Below are 23,392 nucleotides of genomic sequence, written 5' to 3'. Positions count from 1 at the left end.
TTGCACAGTTACACCGCACGCTCTGCTTTATTAAGCACCACTGTTCAGCTTTAAATTTTGCATAAATACTAAATGTTAGTAACCCATGTACTAAACTACACACAAAATATACTGCACACATTCTTTAGCTGATAACCTTCCCTATACTGCCGAAATATTTAATACATCACTTTGACTACAGCAAGTTGACCATGATGTCCTGTAGGACAATACGTCCTTCTCTAAATTCATCACGTATACATGAGCTGCCCTGTCGTCAGCTGCATCTTCGTCATCGTCTGATTCAGGGCGTGCAATGTCCTCATCGGGAGGAATGGGTATATTCCACTGTATGCACATGTTGTATAGCGTAGCACAAGTGATGACAATCTTACTTACTTTTGCAGGAGTGTACATTTGTGCCCCACCTGGCTGGTGGAGGCACCTAAACCTTCCCTTTAGTAGTACAAATGTGTGTTCTATGCACGTCCTGATCCTCTTGTGTGCCCCGTGTAGGCTGTCGCCTGTGGTGAACCAGGGTTTCTCACCGGTGTAGCAGCGGATAGCCTGAGTCACCTACAACAGGTAGGAAGGAGTGGTCAACATTACTGTTTTGCTTCGGAACAATGATTTTTTTTGCTATTGTGCTGGTGGCATTTGTGTGCTAATATGTATGTAGGACTGACACCATGTACTGCACGGGGAAGGAGGGGTTTTAGTAGCTATGAGTAGCCACAGAAAAGCATACTGCAGTATGTTCTCAGGTGTCTCTGGGGCCAGCGTTAGTTGGATTCTGGGACATGGCATATTTAGTGATACATGGTAAATGGATTATGGGACTTGTTTCCTCACATATGGTATTATGGCTGTCTCCAGGTGTGTCTTGGTTCTACATCATCAGATATCTTACTTACCCAAGGGCCAGGTACTCTGTTCTCAGTTTGTGTCCATGTATGTAGTGAGGGTGCTGCTCCTCAGGACCATGGCACCATGTGTGGAACCTGGGAATCGTGCGGAGCAGTGACTGATGATAAGATCCGCAACACAAGTCATCTGGATGTTCAGAGAATGGTATTGTTTATGATTCCCTTATGCAGGCTCCACTGCCTTGGGGTGCATCAATGCCACGTGTGCAGTTGAGTGATGCAATGACATTGGGGAAATGGGCGATGGTGTAGAATCTTGCCATGCACCTTGGATGTGTTGGTGGCAGCAAGATGTGTCGATGGGCATGCCCCATGAGCACATCCAACACTTGCATCAGCATTATTGAGAATGTTGGCTGGGACATGCCATGCAGCATCCCCACAGTCTGTTGGAATTAACCCGTGGTACTGAATTCGAGGACAGACACCAGCTTCTGCAGTGGTAGGATTGCAGTTCTCATGTGTATGGCGCTCTATAGATCTGCCTCTTTGAGGGTTAGCAGCTCTCCTATGGTGTTCCTGTCCAAGTGATACAGCAAGACCAATCATCAATCAATCCGACCCCATGGGGATGGACGAACCCATGGTACGTTGCGGCCTCCACAACACATGTCTCCTCCGTCTTTGTGCAGCCTGTGTCCTTCCATGTAGTGGCTCTGCATGCTGCTGGAGCACAATGAACACTTCTGGCTGTGGCTGCATGTTGCTTGGAAGTGTATTTGGGGCGAGTGTGTGCCTTAAATACACTTTATAAGTCTATTATTGGCACCTGTGCTTGACTCTCATCACCTGGATGCTTTTACCTCCACCTAATCATGCTATCCAGTGTAAACAATAAGAGAATGTGACAGTACAGAGCCTTTCTCCCCCGTTTTATTTATTAGCAGTGTTGATATTTTAGGGGATTGGGGAAGTTTTTAATTGTTCAACTCTTATTAAGATCATGTCATGCCTTCCCTCATCCTGGACGTCTGATATTTGGTGCCTTTCATAGTGTTCCCTAGCGCCCCATAAATAGTACAACTGTATTCTCTTTGAGACGCATTCAGGCGAAATGAGTCCTCTGTTCACAAACAAAATAAAAGTGATCACTCACAACTCTGACTCTCCCCCCTTTAACTCTTCCTGTGTTCTCCCTCCTTCTCTCCAATGTTCCCTCCTGTCGCTAGCTGCGGTTTATCTGGCAACCCCCTACTCGCCCCTTTGAATCCCCGCCCTTATCTTCTTTAACTAAAGGGCCATTCACCTCAGAGTTCACTGCAGTCAGCTGAAGAGACAGCAGCACCGCAAGCAGTAACCATCAGAGGTAAGACAGAGCAAATAAAGAGAATGGATATTTTGGGAAATGTTGCAACTCGTGTTTAACAGCCATTTAGGACAATCGGTCGTGTTTGACTTCATCTTCATCTACAATCTTTCATTGATTGATAAGGATATTCCCTTCATTTAAGCACAGTTTCAGTTCAATGGACAGGAGGCATTTTGCAGTAATGGGACACTCCAACTTTAACTTTGTGATGTTCCACACAATGTGTCACTGCTCCTAAAATCAGGACGTGTCGCCACTCCTGTGAGATATAAGTTTAGCCCAAAGAGGTTTTGCTGGTGCGAGGCATGACTGTTTGCCTTAAAGACTAAACTAACCGAACTGCTATTAATTTGTGTGAAAATCGTAAAGGTAAAATCATAGAATAATACAAACCTTCAACTGAAAAGTTGAAAAATAAATGGTAGCATTTCATTCTGTCACGTTATAACTACATTACAATCGAGCACTTTATATGTAATGGGTCAACAGTCAAATACACACTGTCCTGTACTTATTTAAAAATAAATGTTCATGTCACTCGTATCGTGTTAATCTCTAAGCTTTCTGAACATTTTAAGACATACTGTTTCATAACCTATTTAGTTTATTTATTTATTTGCATTTAAAAAGCGCTCACACAGCCCTGGGGCATCGAGGCGCTGTTACAGGATCACTTCTCAGTTGCATCACATAAGTGGGCGGTTAGGTAACATTAGCCCACAACAGCATGAATACGTCTTAGTTACATCACGTAGGTGGGCAGTTAGGGTTAGGTTACACTGGCCTTCATCAACAAGTCTAGATTGTGTTTATTGGGTGAGTGGCTAGTTGCAATCGCCTTTCATTAGTTGGATAGGTAAGGGAGTCCTATCGGTTGTGTGTGCAGTTCAGACAAACAGCCTGGCTTTGATAGCCTTGCGGAAGGCGAGATGAGAGGGTTCCCTTCTGGGTTCCCTTCTGATGCATGAGGCAGTGAGTTTCAGTGTCTGGAAGCAATGAATGGGAAGCTTGCGCCCCTGCCTCTTGCGTGTTTGATTCTTGGGACCGACTGTAGGTTAGCATATGGTGTTCTGGTGGGTCTTGCAGATGGAGGCAGGATGACTGTGGGATAGGTATGGAGGTGCAGTGTGGTGAATGCATTTATGTGTGATGGCGAGTGTTTTGAACAAGATGCACTGCCGGACAGGCAACCAGTGTGCTTGCTGTCTGGCTAAAGAGATATGTTCTCTTTTGGAGATGCCCAATGCTGCACGGAGGGCTTTATTTTGAATGGTTTGTATGTAGGCAGTGCATTCCCCATTTCCACTAACTTTCAAATACCCACTACCAAATAATACTGTTCCTGGCTGCCTCTCCACTCTACCCCATTCATGCAGCGTATGTACATGTATTTTACAAGTCCCTATTTTTCTTTGTTCTGCCTATTTAATATTTGCACGGTGTGCATGCTGATGAGAACTAAAAACATTCTACGGACATAATAAAAATCTAATTTGCATATGGCACCAGTTACAGACCACTCTGTTGGAATTGGTTTGAGTAACACAAAACCGTACAATGCTGTCCATTGTACTATTTCTAATCCTCTCGAAAAACCATGGGTGATTTTTTGATAAAATAAAACTGGACACTGCCTGGGGATGTCCTGTAGACACTGGCCCTCATTACGACCCTGGCGGAATTCGCGGTGCTAAATGCACCGCGGAGCACGGCGGAAAGCTGCCGATAGCGCCATGGGGGTTGGCGGATTTTCCACCCCATGCCGACCTTGGCGGAGCGGTAAATCCCCAATCCCCATTTTGCCCTTCCCCATTCCCATTCTTGCCCCATAGGGTATAATGGGAGTGGGGAAGGCGTTAATTACGCCACCGTAAAGTACGGTGGCGTAATTAACAACGAGGTCCCTTAGCGCCATGGATTTCTCCGCCCGGTAAAACCAGGCGGAGAAAGGCTCCATGGCGCTACGGGAACTCGTAGTAGGGCGGACGGGTCCGCCACGATTACCGCTGGCGGTAACCCACTCCGCCAGGGTCGTAATGAGGGCCACTGTCATTTAAACAGATAGAAAATAACAGCCCACTCAGTTCTGCATGAAGTTAGGTTGTGGGGACAGACCCAGAGGTAACAGTAAGCTCTCACTCCTGAAGTATAGTAACGGTGGGGGGTTTAGAGGTGCATTATTGGCAATCCTGAATTGTAGTGATAAATGAGGCTCTCTGCACCCATAGTACCAATGGGGGAGCAGGTAATCAATCAATCAACCAAATGTATTTTATGCGTAGCCCATAAAAGAGGTGTGTTCCTGGCGAAGCACAGCACAACACTTAGTGTAGGAACAGGGAACATCTTTATTAAGTTCAAGCTCTGGGTAAAAGGTACAGGAATACATTTAGGCCACATCAGCTAAGTTACTTCGATGGACATCCACCAGCATCCTCTCTCAGTCAACCCATCTTCTCAACTGACATTCACAGAAGATAACATTCTCAAGCACAGCATTCCATGTCAGTCACTCACAGCATTCCACGCATACAGGTGCAGTGAAAGACAAAACATAAAACATCTTCCCCCTTAAACAACACAAGACACACCCAAGAAACAAGATACATAAAAACACACGCAAACCTAACACATGTGCATCCCTCAACTTCCCAAACAGGTTCTTCCAAGAGCGCACCCACACAAAGCCGTGAAACCATCCTCACCCAGAGGAAAAACAGCACCATAAAATGCCACTACCTTTACTACACCTAATGGATAGACGCCAGCATCTGAACAAAAGGTATACCACAACCAACTCCCAAACAACCTCAAGCTTCAAGCCCCAAACACACAGCTGAGGTAAACCATGCCCTACTAGCATGCAAAGTGTACCCCTGAAGGCACGGAGAACGGATCTTCCATATACCTCTCCACTACAACATGCGCATCTCCCAAAACACAGTACACCACACACTAATTTCACAACACAACTCAGCCTCCAAATACAATGTTAACCATTACACTTGCAACTCAGTGGCTGGCCACCATAACGTGCACCATTTCCAACACGGCAGGGTACTCTAAGTAACGTGGTTAACTGACACCCCGCTGGAAGAGCACTCCAAGTAATCCAGCTGCTGACACCCCACAAAACGCCTGTGAAGTAAAATCACATTCAACAACTTCAACAACTCCAAATCAGGAAGCCAAGTACACACACTCCTCATCATGACACTCACATCAAACAATGCATAACAAATTATTCATAACGCCTTTCACAGTTCACTAAATACATGAGGATAATTATCCCTTACATAAGCATATCAACTATGAATCTGAAGTTCAATTTCTAATTAAATGTTCTTCTGTGAACATCACCCTGTAACCAAAAGGGTTAACAAAACATGGATCATAACTTGCATATTGTCATACTAACTTAAAAAGTCCATGTGCTGACTAACTTTAAACTAAATTTAAAGTGAATGGTCCAACCTGCAACATAAACTTGAAATCATATTTATTATGTGTTAGGCAGAAACCTGTGCAGTTCCCTTAGGGAACACTGCAAAAGATTTAGGACTACAGGTGTTAGCAGTAAACCCACTTGGTAGCAGTCTGTACCACCCAGATTTACCTGGTAGCTGTGGCTGAGCAGTCAGACTTCTCTCAAGAAGAGTTAGGCAGTATGCAAAGTATACACAATAGGCACTCAGACACACCAATACAAGCAAACACTGACCAGAGCTTTGGTATCAAAGTATATACTTATTTATTTAAAAACACACTGTTTGAAACACTCCAGCACTCTTGTTGTAAAATATTCTAAACACAGTTACTATTGTAATATATACACTCCTTTTTCCTTATCAGATAAGTCTCAGTAAAACACCACTTATTTTCATACAGAGGTGAGCGCTTAACTAGATGGCACTCCAATAAGTTTGTGAGAAAGGGAGGGAAAAAGACAGAATATGGAAAGGTACACCACTCTAAGAGTTAGGAACACTGTTAGCAAGGCAGAAGAGCAAAAGTCACTGGTGAGCCAAAGTCCAAAGGCTGGGCCCAGTCCTAGAGAGAGCAGAGCACAAATGCGCCCAAGATCACACAGTTACACTAGGCTTAGAAAGTCTTGCAGAGAGTTCAAAAAGAGTTTAGAGAGGCTTAGGAAAGTTTAGCCAGGGTGTCCCAGGCTAACCCAGGTTCGAAAGCCGGGGGCTAAATCTACCCCGTACAGTCGGTAGCAAGGGAAGCCTGGCGGGACACAGTACCTTAAGTGGGAAGGATCCTCCAGCGGTGGCAGTGGTTCCTGGCAGTGGGTGCAAGTCACGTCGTCGTCCAGGGGAAGAGAAGATCTCGACTTGGAGAAAAGATGAAGGTCGTTGCACTGCCAGGGAAGAAACCAGCCGCAGAGTTTTCCGGTTAAAGGTGGTACCTTTGCTTCGCGGTTGTGGTAAAACATAGTATCCCGGTTGCCGGGGTGCTTTGCACAGGCAAGGCGGCCACGAGGTACGTCAGGAAGGCGAAAATACGGTGAAACTGGTTATCCCCACCAGTCAAAGGAAGAAGACTCTCCGGCGGGAGATCTCCTCTGTCGTTGGGAAAAGTGGTGAGATGGTCCAGCAGGGCTCCACCGGTGGTGGCGTCGTGGCAGGTCGGCCCAGCTTCTCCCTCGTCGGATTCTTAGGTTCTGTGGCGACTTCTGAAGTTCCAGTCCCCAAAGCCCTGCTTTTATGCAGAAAACCCCCATTCACTCAGCCTAGTTGTCACTCAAACATGCTAAGTGGTGAGCCGGCCAGCTCACCACTTGGGCCAATCAGGACGGAGTGCGACTTGAGTTGCCTAGGCAACTCAGTCCAGGGTGCGTAAATCCCCCTCCACCCCTTCTAAGTACCCCATACAGAGTGGCACCACTTTGGAGGGCTTCTGTTGAGAAGCCCGCCAAAAAGTGAAACAAAGGGCTCGACTTGGGTTGGAGTCACAGAAGAGAACACAAACGCCATTTTAGAATCAAGTTCGAGGCTACCGTAAATAATTAAATAAAGATAGTAGCCTAAAACAATGGGAAATCCCATAGGAAAATATTCACGGTTGAATATAAAAAGTAGTATCCACTGCCACCAGCCAAAACTCGATCAGGGGGGACGGAGACGTGCCCCCTCGACTAACAGACCCCGGGGCAATTGAATTGCCCCAGCCAGTACGTCCACAATATGATTGTTTGTACTGGTTCTGTTCAGAATTTAAGACTAGTAAAGTCAATGGTGACTTTACATGCCCTGGGAGACAGTAGTCAGTCCCAGGGTATGGAGTCTATACTGGGGGGTCACTATGACACCCCTGTGTTACTGCACTGAGTGTGCTGTGTAGCACACATCACAGAAACACATGAAGCTCTACGGAGTAAAAGACCCCATAGCCCATTAAACACATCTAGATTCAAAGAAACACACTCAAATCATGCCCAAGAGTGAGGGTAAAAGAGTCTCACTCTTGTCAGGAGAAAAAAAATAAACCCCAAAAATCCAGCTGCTGGGGACTCACTAGGTTAGGAAATTCAGCCTAAACAGAGAATTCTCCCTAACATAATGACTATCACAAACTACTACTACCCTAAGTAGTCCATGTCCTAACTCACTTTAAACATAACGGCCAACCTATGAAAGAAAATGTTACTGCATAGCTACCAACTTAGAAAGTTCATCTCCTATCTAACCTCCAAACTATAAAGTCCAACCTACAAAAGAAAATGTTACTGCATAGCTACCAACTTAGGAAGTTCATCTCCTATCTAACCTCCAAACTATAAAGTCCAACCTGTAAGAGAAAATGTTAAAGCACAGCTAAATTCAGTGCACTCTAAATCTCAGCAAAACCAAACTAAAATCACAATACATCTCCACGACTTGCAAAACTCAAGCACGCCACAGAAGTCAAAAATCCACAGGCCTCACATCACACTATCATCTATGGCTGATAAAAAACTAACAACAATGAACAGGAACAATACAGATTTATGTGAGGCCTTTAAGCCTCTCTCTGCTCAAACGACATTTCTTCAAAGAAATTAAGAAAATCTGTATCCAGTTCCTGCAGTGCTAAAAGATGGCTGTTACCTGGCACTCTTAAAATATTACCACACACAGAGAAAAAACATGAACTTCGTGAATTACTTGCCGCTGCCCTCGGGATCAAACCAACAGAGTCCTCACATATCCCTGTGTTTACCTCACCGCACTTCTGGGATGCATGCAGTCCACCTGAGGGTCTGATTCCACCAGTGACCTCCAAGCTCTCACTGGAATCATCTTCCTCCTGCATTTCTGTGGTCCTTTTAGAGCGATTCACTGCCAACTCACCCGGAGCATAATTATACCCCAGTACGTTTAGGCCTTCTGCTTATTTTCCGGTTCCATCAGAGCTGCTGAATTCTTTATGGACCGAAGTGACTATAGCTCCAGGCCTCCAATCACCTCAACGACATAGACATTGCTGCTTCAATGGACACACCTCTTCCTCTTCGCCACGCAGCACTAAATATCGCCAAATTACCGTCAGAGATGGCACTGAGCACCAATAGCCCCGCCAGAACTTCCCGGCACAGCACTCTGACAAGCTGCAAACCAAGGGCGGGACTCCAAGCAACCAGCGGACCCCAATCAATGCAGACACGGCTGCCCCTGCACTCTGAGCCGACCACTGCATCCACCACTCTCTTTAGCTCAGCAGGTAAGCCTGGACACATTACATGCACCCCAAGTCCCAGAATTTCACTTGGCGTACTTCCATTTAATGTTGTTGTTCTACTGCTCCTTGCAAGTGTATACTGTGACGCTCACCTGGCTCCCACGGAGGCGCTGGTCTAGTCTGGGTTGCTGTGGCCTCTTCAAGCGTGAAGCGCAGAACTCGGACCACCGATTGAACAGGACCTCCAAATCTTGCTTGTCTGGCCCGTAGGAATATCCTTCTGCAGATGAGAAAGGGGAATTAACTGTCTGCAGAATAGTGTGCTTGCTTCCCCTTTTTCCCCCCTTCGTTCTTCTCTGACTTCCTCCTAAACCCCTGGTTTAAGCTCACCTTATGGTTTGGAAGGATGAACTCTTCATCCTGCTTCTGGTGCAGGGGCGCGCGTTCTTCCAGTTACTTCACTGGTTTTCAGAATGGCGCTGGCAAAATCCACTTGACTTTTCGGAGCGATACGCCGTAAGTATGAAGATTCAAAAGTTCAAGTGTGAGCCTCTTTTAATGTTGTCTTCCTAACCTGTGATCTGTCCTTTATTTCAGGTGCAGAACGAAGGTGATGCGTTGAGGGGTTAAATTGCCGACGGTAAAATCAGGTGAGTTAGTGATGAGGGCGACCCCTCTAAATGTCTTTATAATTCCCCAGTAATGTCTTTTGTCCTTTCCCCATAGGGGCCGGGGTGCGGTACCTGCCAAAGAAGAGGCGCCGAACCGAAATGTGGAATGGTTCACCATGAAAAGCCGGTAAGTATTATGGCTGAAAATTCGGCTTTCCTCCTGTGTTCCCTCTGCTCACCTTTTGTCTCTTCTTCTCTCCCCTAGGTGCAGAGATGTGGCGACCGGTGCTGACAGCCGCGATGGAGCCGGGAGATGTCTCGAGGACAGGTGAGTGAAGCGCGGCGCTGCAGCGAGCAACACGATGCTTTTAAATGGAAGTCTCTCTTCAAGAATGCTGGTGTGAAGATTCCGGATGCAGGTAAGAAGTTTGAATAAGTTCTTGGTTTTCACCTTTCTCTTCTCTTCTTTCCTTACAGGTGTTCCAGGTTTGAGGCAGGCATGGCTGGAGTCCAGGTGCAGGAGCAGACACAGTGAGCGTTCAGCTGCTGGGATGCATAACAGCGCGAAGCATGTGTGGCTGTCCGGGCGTGGCTTAAATAGCCTTGGAAGAAGTCCCAGGTAAGTATTCTTCCACAGCCCCACCCAAGTAACAAAATAGTCCCTTCAGAAAAATAGTCCCTCCTAAGCCTCATTTGGCTTGGATCTTCATGCAGCATGGTATGCATCAGGTGAGTATGCAGCATGGTCTGTATCAGGTAAGTGCACCAAACACTGTCCTTTATGAGCCTGGCGCCTATGGCGCCAGGACTGATGTCCAACATGAGCCTGGCGCCAAAGGCGCCCGGACAGAGTCCAAAGAGCCCCTATAAGGGGCTGCTGGGCTTTTACCCGGGGGCATGATGCCTGCTCCCGGGGGTGCTGGGCCTGGCCTGGTGCTCCGGGGGTAGGCATCATGACATATACATCCATTCCCTCATTCATTCTAGTTTCCAGTTTTAAGGCACTTATACAGGATGGAATGACTGGGCCACCACATCTGCATGTTCTTGGGTCGTTACGACTTTGCTGATTGCAGTTTTCTCTCTTACTGATAGTGCCACTGTTCACATTCCACGGACAGGTCTACAATCCTTGATTTTAGTCTGTATTTTCGGTGTATCTTTTCATGTGTGCCCACTGTTTAATTCCTGGTCAGTGAGTTGACATGGGGCACCCCTCCCTTCTAAGAAAGTCCACAAATGTCAGATATTGTGTTCCTGATGACAGACTGATTGAGGCTGTGATTCAAAAGGCATGTGCGTCATTCTAGAACTGCAGCCATTTTCTACTTGGTCTTCTTGGCTAGGAGATACCATGCCTTGGGAGCATGTGTTCACTAGCGGGAGGTAAAGGTACCAGACTTAAAGCCACGCTGCAATAGTGATAGGGAGCATGGCAAAGTAAACCAAGGAACTCCTTGAACAAAATATTGAGAGGACAGGATGTGATGCTTAAAAATAACCTGCTGGCAGTCACCAATACATTAATGTGTTAAAAATTGGAAAACTAACTGTATCAGAGCAGGCTATGACTATGCTACAAAATAGAGCTCATATTCTGCCGGACAAATGTCACCTTGATAATAATTCAGTTGGTTTTACTACGTAGTTCCTCTGTCCACTTTCACTGCAAAGCTGTGTATGTCAGTATATTGAGGGGAGCAGGTACAGGGCCGCTTTTCTCAAGTGTCTCCCCTCAGAGCTTTCCTTTGCAGGTTTTTATTTCCTGTTAACCATATTATCTCCCAAGCGATTGGTTCTTGATGGGTTAGGGGACCACAGAGCCACCAGGAGCACGTTCTCACAATTTCTGCTATTCTCTACTCTCAGGAGTCCCTGGAACCATCCGGATCAAGGAACCATCCGGATCAAGGACCCACCTTACAAATACCTCTAGCACCCAAAAAGTCAGCAACATAACAATCTGCCCCATATTCCCCCTCTTATCATTTCTCCTGATTGATTCCTTAAATGTTAGGTGACCACAGAACTATCAGCAGCAATTGTTCTGTTATGTTATGTCTTATACCGCGCACCACCACCACCCAAGGGGAGACTCCAGGTGCTCACGTTGCTTTGTAAGAGAAGAGGGCTGGGTGTGTTAGGGGGGATAGGATGATAGGATAGGTTCAGAACCCGGAGGAACTGGTGTCTGTGAGCATTGTCTTGCATGTGGGTATTGGTTTGGGAGGCCCTGTTTGCTGTAAAGGTATGGGTAGGACTCGGTGCCTCGGATGTGCGCTAGTATTTGTGTTGGGAGTGTGTGTCATGTGATGTTCGGGTGGTGTGTGTGGTCATGCACATACTGGTTAGTTTTATCCATAAAGGGTCCAGAGTCACGGATGGCTGTTAAGTGTATGAATATATTTTGTTGGTGTGCAATTGTGTAGTGTTGATGGATTTATGGACTATGTGTAAGGAAGTCCCCTCTATTGTTGTTTCCAGAGTCTCAGGGTTGGTAGGTTGCAAACATTAGATTACTTCTTGGTGTGTTTAGGTGTAGTGTGGCTAACCACTAGTCATGTGGTTATGTTGGAGGAGCAGGAAGGGGGGAAATGGGTTAGTAAGTCAGTCGATTTGACGATGCCTCTGGTGTGAGTCTTTGCTCATCGCTCGATGGTATCTACCAACGTTCTTGGTTGTGCTTTGTTGGCCAATCTCACCTCCTCTTGAGGCCTGGAGGCTGATTTCCCCAGCGGGTTTGGTGGCAGAGGGTTGGTTGTATTGAGTGTGTTCCTGGTTACTCATCCGGGTTAGTCGTGGCAGTTGGGTGTGGACCTGTTGTGCAGTCAGCTGCTGAATGGGTATTCAACTGGTGTAATAATAATTGAGGAAGTGGTGCTCAACTGGACAGCCCCAATTTTGTTGGTGGGCAAGTTAGGGTGATGCTTACGTTTTTAATGCTAAATGTTGAGTGTGTTTTCCACTATCTCTGGGGTTGTTTCTTTTGATTCTGTGGTGCTAGGTAGGGTTGAGTCTACTAACATTGTTAAGGAATCCAGATCGAGATTCTTCTAGTTACTTTTCTTGCTGGGGTGGAGCATTTCCTTTCAGGCTAGTAGGCAGGTTTGGAGTTTAATGTAGAATGGTATAAGGTAATGTTCGCGCCATACCAATGACGCAGGTGGTGTGGATAAGCATAGTCCTTCTCTGCAGAAGATTGTGTCCAGGGTGTGTCTGGACTTGTGGGTGGATCCATTTACTATTTGCTTGAAGTGCAGTGTTTTTCCAGGAATGAGCAGAGTGAATTGGCAGAGGTGTCCTTTTCTTTTTCGAACCAAATGTTGAAGTCTCCCAGTATGACTAGCATTATGTGGTAGGTTGACAAAATGGTGATGGAGTCTGCTAGTTTTGTTGTAGGACAGTGGTTTGAAGATCAGGAGGAACACTATGTTGGTTTGGTTGTTGAGTTTGATCTTCATGAGGATGGATTCACAGACAGTTGAAGTGACTGGTGCAGCTCAGATTTGCTGTTTGTGTATCTTTGCGATTCCGCCTCCTCTTTGGTTTTCTCTGTGGGTGTGTATTAATTTGAAATGATCTGATATGGCTTCATTCGTGATGGCTTTGTAGATGTCAGATAACCAGGTTTCTGTAAGAAAGAGCATGTCTGTGCCTCCTTCTCTTAGTAGGTCATGGATTTCTGTTGAGTATTTTGCCATAGATCTAACGTTGAACAAGCTGCAGTATATTTTGTTTAATTTTCCTTGTGGGTTGTTGGTTGTTTCTTTATCAATTGGGTTTGGTGTGTTGTCGGCTGGGGTTCCCTTACTGGTGGTTCTCTTCTGGTTGTGCCTGTTAGGAGAAGTTGTTCTTTGGTGGCCAGTCTCTTCGTCGAGTAGTCTTATTAGATTGATTGCAGGCTTGTTTGGTTTTGGTTTGGTCTGGTTGGTGAGTTGTTTGCACCAGTCTTTGATGATTCAGGGTGTTTTGAAGATAATGGATTCAATTTTGTCACTGATTCTTTTTGGAGTATTGACCATGGTGTTCTCTGAATTGAGGTGGTTCATTATTTGTTGTGCTGCATTTGGCGTCCGCATGGGGGTCTGAATTTCTTTTTGCTTCTTGCCTGTGGGTTTGTTTCCGGTAGTCCGCAATAACTTCCAAAGCAGTCATATATGGAGAGGTAGTGAGCAATGTAGTCTGTCTTTGCTCTGTTCTTTGTATGTGTCCTTGATCCGTTTGGCATTTTCTTCAACAAGTTTTTCGGAGTTGTGAAATCTTGCTGATCGGCACCTTCCTGTGCGGCTGAGGTTTTCTTCTTATTTCTGTTTTCCGTTCTAGCTTCTTTGTCTGTTAGGTGTTGTGTCGGAAGCGGCCTCAGAGACGTAGACGCAGAGGAGGAGGTGCGGCTTGACACGAGCGTGAGCAGAACGTGCGGGTCCTTTCCTCAAACTAACGAGGCGAGGCAAGCGCGAGCGCGAAGAGAGAGACGGGGAGTGGTCCGTGAGTACGGCGGGTTACCTTTGGTAACCGTGCGGACTGTGCAGACGGTGCAGACTGTGTGGACTGTGGGGACTTTTCTCTGCGGTACCCGCGGCACCCGCTGTATCTGGACGAGGGGCCAGCGGGAATAAAGCTGAAGGAAGCCTCAAGCTGACACGGCACACAGCACACGGCACTCTGCATTGGGAGCGGAATCCCGAGTGTGTGGAGGCAGCCCCCATTTTCGGAGGCAGTGTAATAGAAGGACAGCGTTGGACAACATCAAGTCCAGCGGCTTACGAGGGTACACGTAAGTGAAGGGGTCACTGGGCCTGGTGGAAGAAGGGGTCTTTGAACAGGGCTTGCTGGGCATAGATCTATGTGCCTTTTGCTAGGGCAGCCCATTGACTGAGCTGCCTGTGGGATAAAAACGGAGCAGCCTCAAGATTGTGGAGACCTCACTAATGCTATATGGCTTGCTGGGCATTGATGTGAGTCTATATTCTGCAAGGGGAAAAGCCACGAGTGAGTTGTCTATTTGCAATAAATTGTGCAGCTATCTGTAACTGGCAGACCCCACTAATTCCCCAAGCACATTAAGGCGCCAGAATAATCATGATGCAGCGGGGGAAGAGAGCGCCACACTCTATATATAATCTGAGGAATAATAAGACACAAATTCAGAAAGAGTCCAAGGAGCCCAATAAAAAAGGGGGCAAACGAAGGAAGAACGCCAAATATGAACTCCCGGTAGCACAAGGTGCCATCACTAAGTTTTTTCCGGTGAATCCACCACCTGAGATAAACTCCACTACAATTGATGAAGAGCCTGTGCAGAGTGAGGGGCTGGCGCAAGTGCGTAGGGTCAGTCATTCTATCAATTCTTCTAAGTATGACGATATTGACAATAACTCCCTCTTGGACTTGTGTTTGACAATACAAAGAGAAATGCAATCTTATACCCCACAGACTATTCCAAGTGGCTCACCGACCCTGAAAGATAATAGCGGGAATCCTGCAGTGGGGGAATATAACGCGACAGGTCACCGCGAGCGTCTATCCATCTCCCCGAATCTTGCAATGGCTTCAATGGAAGATGAGCCAGATAATGAGACGATGGGGGTTATGGGATCTATATCTGGCTCTATTCAATTAGCTGAGCTGCAAACGTCCGTGGGTGCCCTCCAATTTGCTCTAAAAATCCTGCTTCAGATGACGGGTCGCATCCTGGAGAATTCCAACGCCATCTCATTAGCATTGGAATTGAAGAACTTACCAAAAGAGGATACGGAAGAAAAGTTAGCAGAAGCCCTTCAAATTGCCAAGGAGATGGAAGACAAGGCAGATGAGAGAGAGGAAAGTGTGGCACAGGAGGAACTGGAGACTAATATCTCGATTGAAGAGGTACTCATCGAGGAAGCAGAGCGGGAGCAGAACCATAGTCCTCGGGGCCCCCTCACACGGAAACAACGGAAACTGGCAAAAAAGGCTCATAAAAATTGCCCCCCTACAACAGGTTCTCTGCCGCTTTCGGGGAGAAGTGGCCCGGCGAGGGAGACTCGCTCTAAAAAAGCCCCGGAAAAGGATGAGGAGAGCGGCGGTTCGAATGGCAGAGAAAAAAGGCCCCCTCGCGGATTGGTTGAAACCCAAAGTGAAGCAAAATGAGGAGAACCTCGATCTCACTACCGGGGAGATCTCTGAAATAGAGTGTGAAGCAAGTATAATAACTCAACATGATACCTCATACGAGAGACGGTCATTAAGAGAATCATCGGAACCTATATTCCCAGAGAAAACGAAGGATACTCAGATTAACCATACGAATCGCATCTGCCTTATAAAGAACTTATACCCAAGGGATAACCACTCCTGGCTGGCACGATCGGAGTTACTGACCAGGTTATACCATATCCCTCAACTCCGAGTATTAAAATCAGAGGATTTCCTATTTGTTGAGCCACTATCGGGCCCTAATCCTAATGTCTCTGCTCTACACTGCGTGTTCCTGAACACCGCCCAACTACTCAGAAAACATGAGGAAGAGCTGAAAGCTGTGGACATCGCTATCGATGTGGACCTGCAGGAGAAAGATCTCACAGCAATTCCTGAAATCCCAGATATAACTCCGAACCTGGAAAAAGACTCCTGCCGGATGGTAGGGGAAAACCCTCTCCTGGCTGAAGTACAACAAGCAATCAAGTCCCTATTGGAGACACTGCCGCAGCTGGTGCACAAGCATTGAAGCCTATCATTAATATCTTGTAATTGCAGAGGCTTCTCCCATCTACTCAGGGCAGAGGGATCGGCAGATCTTCTATTCCAGCATAGCTTTATATGCCTACAAGAGACCTGGGCCCGGGAACCCCTCTTCTTTGATGGTTATGTTATACACCAATCACCGGCACACCGGGGAAGCAAAGGACGCCCGTTTGGCGGCTTACTTACGGGGATTGCAAACTACATGCTGTCACGCAAAATTCAATGCCGAGCTGAGGACCAATTGCTGGCCGTAGCCTCAAGACAAGGGAAGTGGTAAGCTCTTGCTTATCAACCTCTACAATCCCCCCGGCGCAGGTGTAAGAGACGATCTTCAAGAGGCTATAGCGGACTTACTGTCCACCTGGGCAATGGGACCAAATAATGCTGCAGTCATGATAGCGGGGGATTTTAATTGTCACATGGAAGATGTATCTACTATTTCCACTAATCCAGATCTCAGCGCTAGATGTAGGATGACCCATGGAAAGAGAGAAAAGGAAGGCCTAGGGTGGTTGCAATTATTTGATGCTTGGGACCTGGCTATGATCAATGGTCGCACCATGGGAGATAGGCCGGGGAAGCACACTTGGTCCAATGGATCATCACGGAGTACATTGGACTACATATTTATGTGCCCCCGGATGCAAACTAGAGTGGCTGACATGTGGGTAAAGCCCAACAGCTGGAGTGACCATGCGGCAATATTATGCTCACTTAGGACTTCGATACCGGACACTCCCAAGCTCAACATCGGAAGTATCGCAACCAATGGTGCAGGAAACAGAATTATTTGGTCTGAGAAGAATGTTAAAGCGGCATCAGAAGCGCTAAAGTGGGATACAGAAGAGAGCGGAAGGGATTTCCTGGATATGTCTGCTAATGAAATAGAAGAGTGGATATCAGGTTTTTCAGGCCATCACGCAGCAACCAAAAAGAGATATGTTATGAAAGAAGAAAATGATTCTCTCCCGTATAACGGGAAAATTAGAGATGCCAAGAGAGGACTGAGAAGAACCATACGTAGCATAAAAGGTCAGAATCTCTCTGAAACCCTATACCAACAGAAACTAACATCAATTAAAAATCGATACAGGTCGGAGGTGAAGAGCATCAAATCAGCGGAGAGGAACGGCTGCTATCGGCGACTCATTGAAACAATCTGCTCCAGAAACTCCCGAAGCATCTGGGCACTCTTAAATGAAAATAGAACTAAGGCTAAAGGCTCAGTTGCTAACCCTATAAGTAAGAAAGTATGGGAGCAATTTCTTCAAAACCGTAATCAGGAAGCCCAGGGGTCGGTTAGCCGGCCTATGGGGAAACCGCCGATCATTCAACCCTTTGATGTTTCACCTGGGGCAATACTTAACAAAATTGTTACCCTTAAATCTTCCAGAGCCCCCGGACCCAATGGGCTAGCGAATGTGGTAGTAAAAAGTAACTCGTCTTTTTGGGCAGAGTTATTCTCTGTACTTTTTAATAAGGTATTTGCACGGGGGGAAATTCCACAATCTTGGCAAAAGGCTATTTTGATCCCGGTGTATAAAAAAGGCAACCGTACAGATCCTAGTAATTATAGACTACTATCCATGCTGGATGTGTCTGGGAAATTGTTTGCCTCCCTCCTACTTAGCGAAATGCAAAAGTGGGTGGAAGATAAACAAATACTCAGCAGATTTCAATGCGGTTTCAGGAGGGAATTTTCGACTTCACATAACCTTTTTGTAATGGACGTACTGCGTACGAGAGCACTTAGTAAGAAGCAGCCCCCAATGTACGCATTGTTCATAGACTTCAAGGCCGCTTTTGATTCAATCCCTAGAGCGAGGCTTTGGAATAAACTGGAAGCATTGGGCTGTCCCGCAGGTCTGTTATATTATCTTAGACTGCTTCACCGAGACACATCGGTAAGCCTCCGACTCAATCAGGAGGGGCAGGCAACCCAAAATGTGATCCAAAATAAAGGGGTGAAACAGGGCTGTGTCACAGCCCCTCTCGTCTATAACCTATATGTACACGACATCCCGGCAACACTTGCGAAGGCTAATAATTGTCCACCAAAACTAGGCGAGGTGACGTGTGCAGTCTTGGCGTATGCAGATGATTTGGTGGTCCTTGATAACACCATTGGTGGCCTCAGGCGTTCTGCACATGTCCTTTGGGAATATGCTAAGACCAATGGCCTGACCATCAATCTGCAGAAGACCAACGTATTAAGATTCACTAAGAAAAGAGTTACCCGTGTGAATCTAATAATACATAAACAGATAATTCTGTACGCCCCTTCCTATCGCTATCTGGGAGTAGAAATAGAGCCCCTAGGAGATTATGCGCTCTGTAAACAGGGCCGTAACACCAGGGCCCTTCAAGTGATTGCACTCATTGCATCTTTCACCAACAAACAAGGGGGCTTTACTCTATGGGGAACTCGCCACCTCTACATGCAAGTTTTTGCCCCCATGGTTATTTATGGCCTGGAATCACTGCTGACGGTAAATCTGGCGTGGCTACAAGTGCTAGAGGGAAAGTTCTGGCGGCGTATGTTGGGGCTTCCCCCGGGAGTGCCAATGGCCCTGATAAGATTGGAGCTGGGCCTTCCGTCACTTAAGGCTATGGTGTTGAAAAAAAGAACTGGGTTCTACCTGAAAATGACAAGTGGCTTCCCAAATCCCCTACTAACGGCCCTACACCAGGAACTAAGCAAAAAACTCACCACCTCATCCCTGTATAAAGATATGGGAAAATTTCTAAACGAAATTGGCTGGACGCAGAGAAGGACAAGTGTGACTAAAGAAATGCTAAATGCACTGGGGAAAAAGGTGGACCATTGGGACTGGCTAGAGAACTTTGCCCATCTAGACTCCCTTAAATCTTATCATTTTGTGAACTACAGAGTATATAAGTTCATGAAACCACAGGACTATCTTTTTCTCTGCCCAACTAGAAGACTCCGCCGTTTCATTATTCTATTTAGACTGGAACAACTGCCTACTCTGACTAAAATAGGAGCAAGGGAAAATATACCTGCAGCAGAGCGAACTTGCCGAATATGTAAATCTTCTGTGTGCCTAGAGACCGCTAGACATGTACTAACACAATGCAGAGCACTCAAGAAGACTATTGTTCATTTTTTGGGTGAATTTGTGCATGATCTGCTTTATATACCCAAATTCAGATTCTGGCAGTACTGTATCAACACATCGAACATGCATTTATTCATAGCCCTATACAACGTCTGGCAACAGATAGAACATGAAGTGGAAAATTGAGTGAACCTTAACATTGATCTCTACGTAGTAACTTGAGGGTGTCTGCAAACCTGGCAAAGCCGATTGAAAGCATGTAATTAATAATATGAAGGTCTCCAGTGACCATATCTATCTCTCTTTTACTTAGACGCACATTTTCTCTTATTTCCTTTGCATTTTGCCTCAGATGTTATTAATAGTGATTTTTAGATGTGTTGATTTTATGTGTATTATTTTATATATATGTATGATTTTTTGTTTTTTTTTGTTTATGTCTATTAATATATGTGTAAAGTTTGAATTTATTTTCATACTATATCACATTAAAGAATTTGATTTGATTTGTCTTTCTTCTGCTGAGGCATGTTGTCTTTGAGTTGTGGGCTGAATTCCTTAGAGCAGGAGTCATTTTTGGATTGTGATGTTTACTTGTCCTTGGGACTGATTCTTCACTGTTTGTGGTTTAGTTTGTGATTAGTTGTTGCTTGTAGTTGATGAGGTTGTGGTTGTGAAACTAGGGGCCCTGAACCCTCCTAGTTCGCTCTTTTACCATTTTCTTTGTGGCTCTGTGTGGTCAAATCTTACATAGTATTTCAAACATTAAAACATCTAACATCCATAGAGTTTACATTTTTATAAATAGTAACTTGCGAGTATCCCCCCAAAAAAATGTTGAATAAAATGAGTAAAAATGAGTGCATTTAAAGCATGTTTTAAACACGGATGGATTAAAAAGTCATGTTTTAAATAGATTCATGATCTCTCAAGGTACGTTTCCAACGACAGAGGGACCTTGGACGTTCCACATTTTGCAGATGAGAAAAACGAATTCATCCAGTATTACGGGTGACCGGACAACGTGCATCCCTAATCCATTTCATCCTATTGTAATTGGTTATTAATCTTGCTTCCAAGACGAGCGCGTTGTCCCTGACCTATCCTTCCGAAATATTCCTGTGCTAGGAAGGGCACACAGATAAAAGGCATTATTAAATGAGCATTGGTAATGTCAACAGTTTGGGCTTTTGTGTAGGCATGGGAAAGGCATTTTCCAGGCACTGTCGTAGTGGTATTAAATGGATTGTAGCAGCTGCAAAGTGGTGAGAATACCTGGGCATATAATAGCAGTGCCCGTGCCTGGTGAATGCTTAATATTAATACACAAGCTTAAACTGTTGGCTTTGCCAATGCTTGTTTTTAACATGTTTCTAGTGACATAACTCATTGCCAAGCACATGAAACAGCAGGTCCAGTAGGAGTAGAGGTGCACACTTCTAAATGCACCTAGAGACAGGCTCAGGGTCAATCTGCCAGAATTAAATTCATCATATGGTGCTTTGGCATGACTACAGTGGTGATTTTGCAGCAGCATAACATAACATAAGCGCACCTGGCCTGACTCAAAAAAGGTTGAAGTGGGTAAACCAGACACATTTTGTGCAATGTGAAAATGGATTTGCAAATAACTTTCAGGGCCCAGTTTTTCACAAAGTGCTCTTGTTAGGGAGAATTCTCCAGAATGGCTAATTTCCCTTACCTACTGAGTCCCTCAGCAGCTTTGCTGGATATCTAGGATTTATTTTTTTCACCTGGTAAGAGTGTGAGCCTTTTTTCCTACTCTTACATGTGTTTTGCTGTGTGTGGTTAACATGTTTGTGTTCATAGACTGTGGAGCCTCACCTACTAAATAGGCATCATCTTGTTACTGTGTGTTACACAGCACCTTTAGTGCAGTGACACTGGGTTGTCTTTTTCAGACTTCCAACTTTAAACTCCATTTCCTGGGCCTGACTACTGTCTCCCAGAACATGTAAAGTTGCCATTGACTTGATTAGTCTTTTTAAATTCACAGACCCAGTCCAAACTATCTTACATAGAGTTCTGGAAAGGGTTAGTAGTTATCCCTTTTTGTCTGTTTCTAATGGAACATTATTTTGTTCCCCTTTCTTTAAGATTTGGCTGGTGGCAGTGGTATCTACCCTATTTTTTCTACTGCAGTCTATTTAAATAGCCTTGGTACTGTTTTAGGCTAAGTTAGTAGCCTCAAACTTAAATCTGCTAGACCCCATTAACTTTTATTTGATTACGGCTGATTTTATTCACCATTTCTTTTTGTAAAGTTCTTTCTCGTGTTTTATTCTGCGCGCCAAAATAGTTTTGGTTCCTTTGTTCGCTGTCCATTGGCGGGCTTCTGCACAGAAGCCCTCCTTAGGCGCCTGAATGTCTGAGGGGGACAGGATGTGAGGGAGGGGTTTGAGACTCCCTGCACAGAATCTCCTTGGAGACCCATGTCGCTCTCTGTATGATTGGCTGTGGTGACTGCCCCGCCGGGACAGCCACCCTGCTGTGTGATTGACAGCCAGGCTGTGTGAATGGGGGAAAACTGCATATAAAGCAAGGCTCTGGGACTGAGAAGGCAGAGTCGGCACTGGATCTAGAGAACCGAAGAGAAGCTGACAAAAGAGGACCTCTACCACGACTGAAGCCCCCCCCGGTGAAGCCAAACTTCGACGACAGGGAAGATCTGCAAAGAATCTTCTCCCCTTCAGCTGGGGGCACTAACCAGTTTGCCAAACTGCAAGCCAGGCCTCCCTCCTCTGGTCGAATTTGCTGTGCACAGCTATAGTGACCCGGATAGCCAGAAGGGCAGGACCCTGCTTGGGTTTTAAGGAACGCACCATTTATTCATTGCTTTGCTCTGCTGCTGGTTTCTTCCTCGGGCAGTGCAACACCCTCCAGTCTTCCTATTTCGTGTCAGTCCAACAGTCGCTTCAGGAACCATGAGCCTGCATGACCTGCAGTCATGGCCACTAACCAAGGGCCCTTATTTCCTCCTTCCAAAGGGTCCAAAAGGACCCTGTCCTGGCGCCTATGGAGCCAGGCTCATAAGAAAGTGTGCTCTGAACACATTGGGTCCAAGGCACATGTTTCCAGGCTGGGAGTGGCCATTAGGAAGCATTGGAAGGCACGTGCAATCATCTATGGGAGTAGTGAGGTGGGGCCACAAGGCAGAGCTAAAGGGGAGTGGCTAGGGCCAGACTATATAAGCCGGCCCCACCCGCATGTTGAGGCTTCGCATTAATCTGCTGTATAAAGCGTAACGCTTACCGCTGTCTGAAGCTCTTTCCTGTCTCCAGCTCTGAATCTTCTAGTTTCAGCTTCACATCATCGGCGTCTACCTACCTGATTTCAGCTTCACATCTTCGGCACGCACCTACCTGATTCCAGCTGTACATCTTCAACGTGCACCTTACCTGGATCCAGGCATCCTTGTGGTTCTTCCATCTTGCAGCCGCGAACAGCTTCCCGGAAAGCCGCTCTCCAGTTTCCAAAGTCAGGCCATCCCTGCAAGAAATAAAGATAGCACAAGGTTGGAAACCACATAAACATTTAACGCTTGGCCGCGCAACCCCTAAGCCTTGCGTTTCATTTACAAACCCTACTTACCTTCTAGTGGGATCTGCTCCATTCTTTTCCGTCACCGCATGGGTACGCTGTCAGCAACGCGACTCAGCAGAGCCATCTTCAACCTATTGGGGAAAAGAAAGATTATTAAGGATACGGACAATAATCATTGGGAAAGACTTTACAGAAGCATATGGACAATAATCATTGTTATCAACACTCACCTCCCATGAGGATTGGTTGCAGCCGGTCTGGGCCATTACGCATATGGGCAAGTGAAGCAACTGGGTCCGTCTATAGTGCCCCTGCTGAAGAGAAGCAAGAAGGAGAGCTCATCTTTGCAAAATAACAGATGAGAGCCTATGGGAAAACGCTTGAGCATCTCATTCTGGCATGAGGGGTTCGAGGGGAATCGCAATTCAGTTACAGCATTCTCACTGCCTCTTACCTTCCCCAAAGGGCATTGCCAGCAACCTGACCAGACCAAATCGCTACAGCTGGGGGTAGAGCAAGATCCAGGGAGACCAA

General features: G+C 46.0%; 1 protein-coding gene across 1 annotated transcript in view; it reads left to right on the top strand.

Moving 5' to 3' along the window:
• Positions 1 to 2,151: 2,151 nt before the first annotated feature.
• Positions 2,152 to 23,392, top strand: part of LOC138581962 (coagulation factor XI-like) — a 349,622-nt gene continuing 328,381 nt past the window's right edge. Inside the window, exon 1 of the mRNA XM_069652873.1 lies at positions 2,152 to 2,211. The gene's annotated coding sequence lies outside the window, so the exon portion shown is untranslated. The remainder of the gene's footprint in view (positions 2,212 to 23,392) is intronic.

Source organism: Ambystoma mexicanum, chromosome 3q (genome assembly GCF_040938575.1).
Source record: "Ambystoma mexicanum isolate Mex_15411 chromosome 3q, UKY_AmexF1_1, whole genome shotgun sequence".
Lineage (NCBI taxonomy): Eukaryota > Metazoa > Chordata > Amphibia > Caudata > Ambystomatidae > Ambystoma > Ambystoma mexicanum.
The sequence above is the reverse complement of the archived record's forward strand: the minus strand, read 5'-3'. Positions and strand labels throughout refer to the sequence as shown.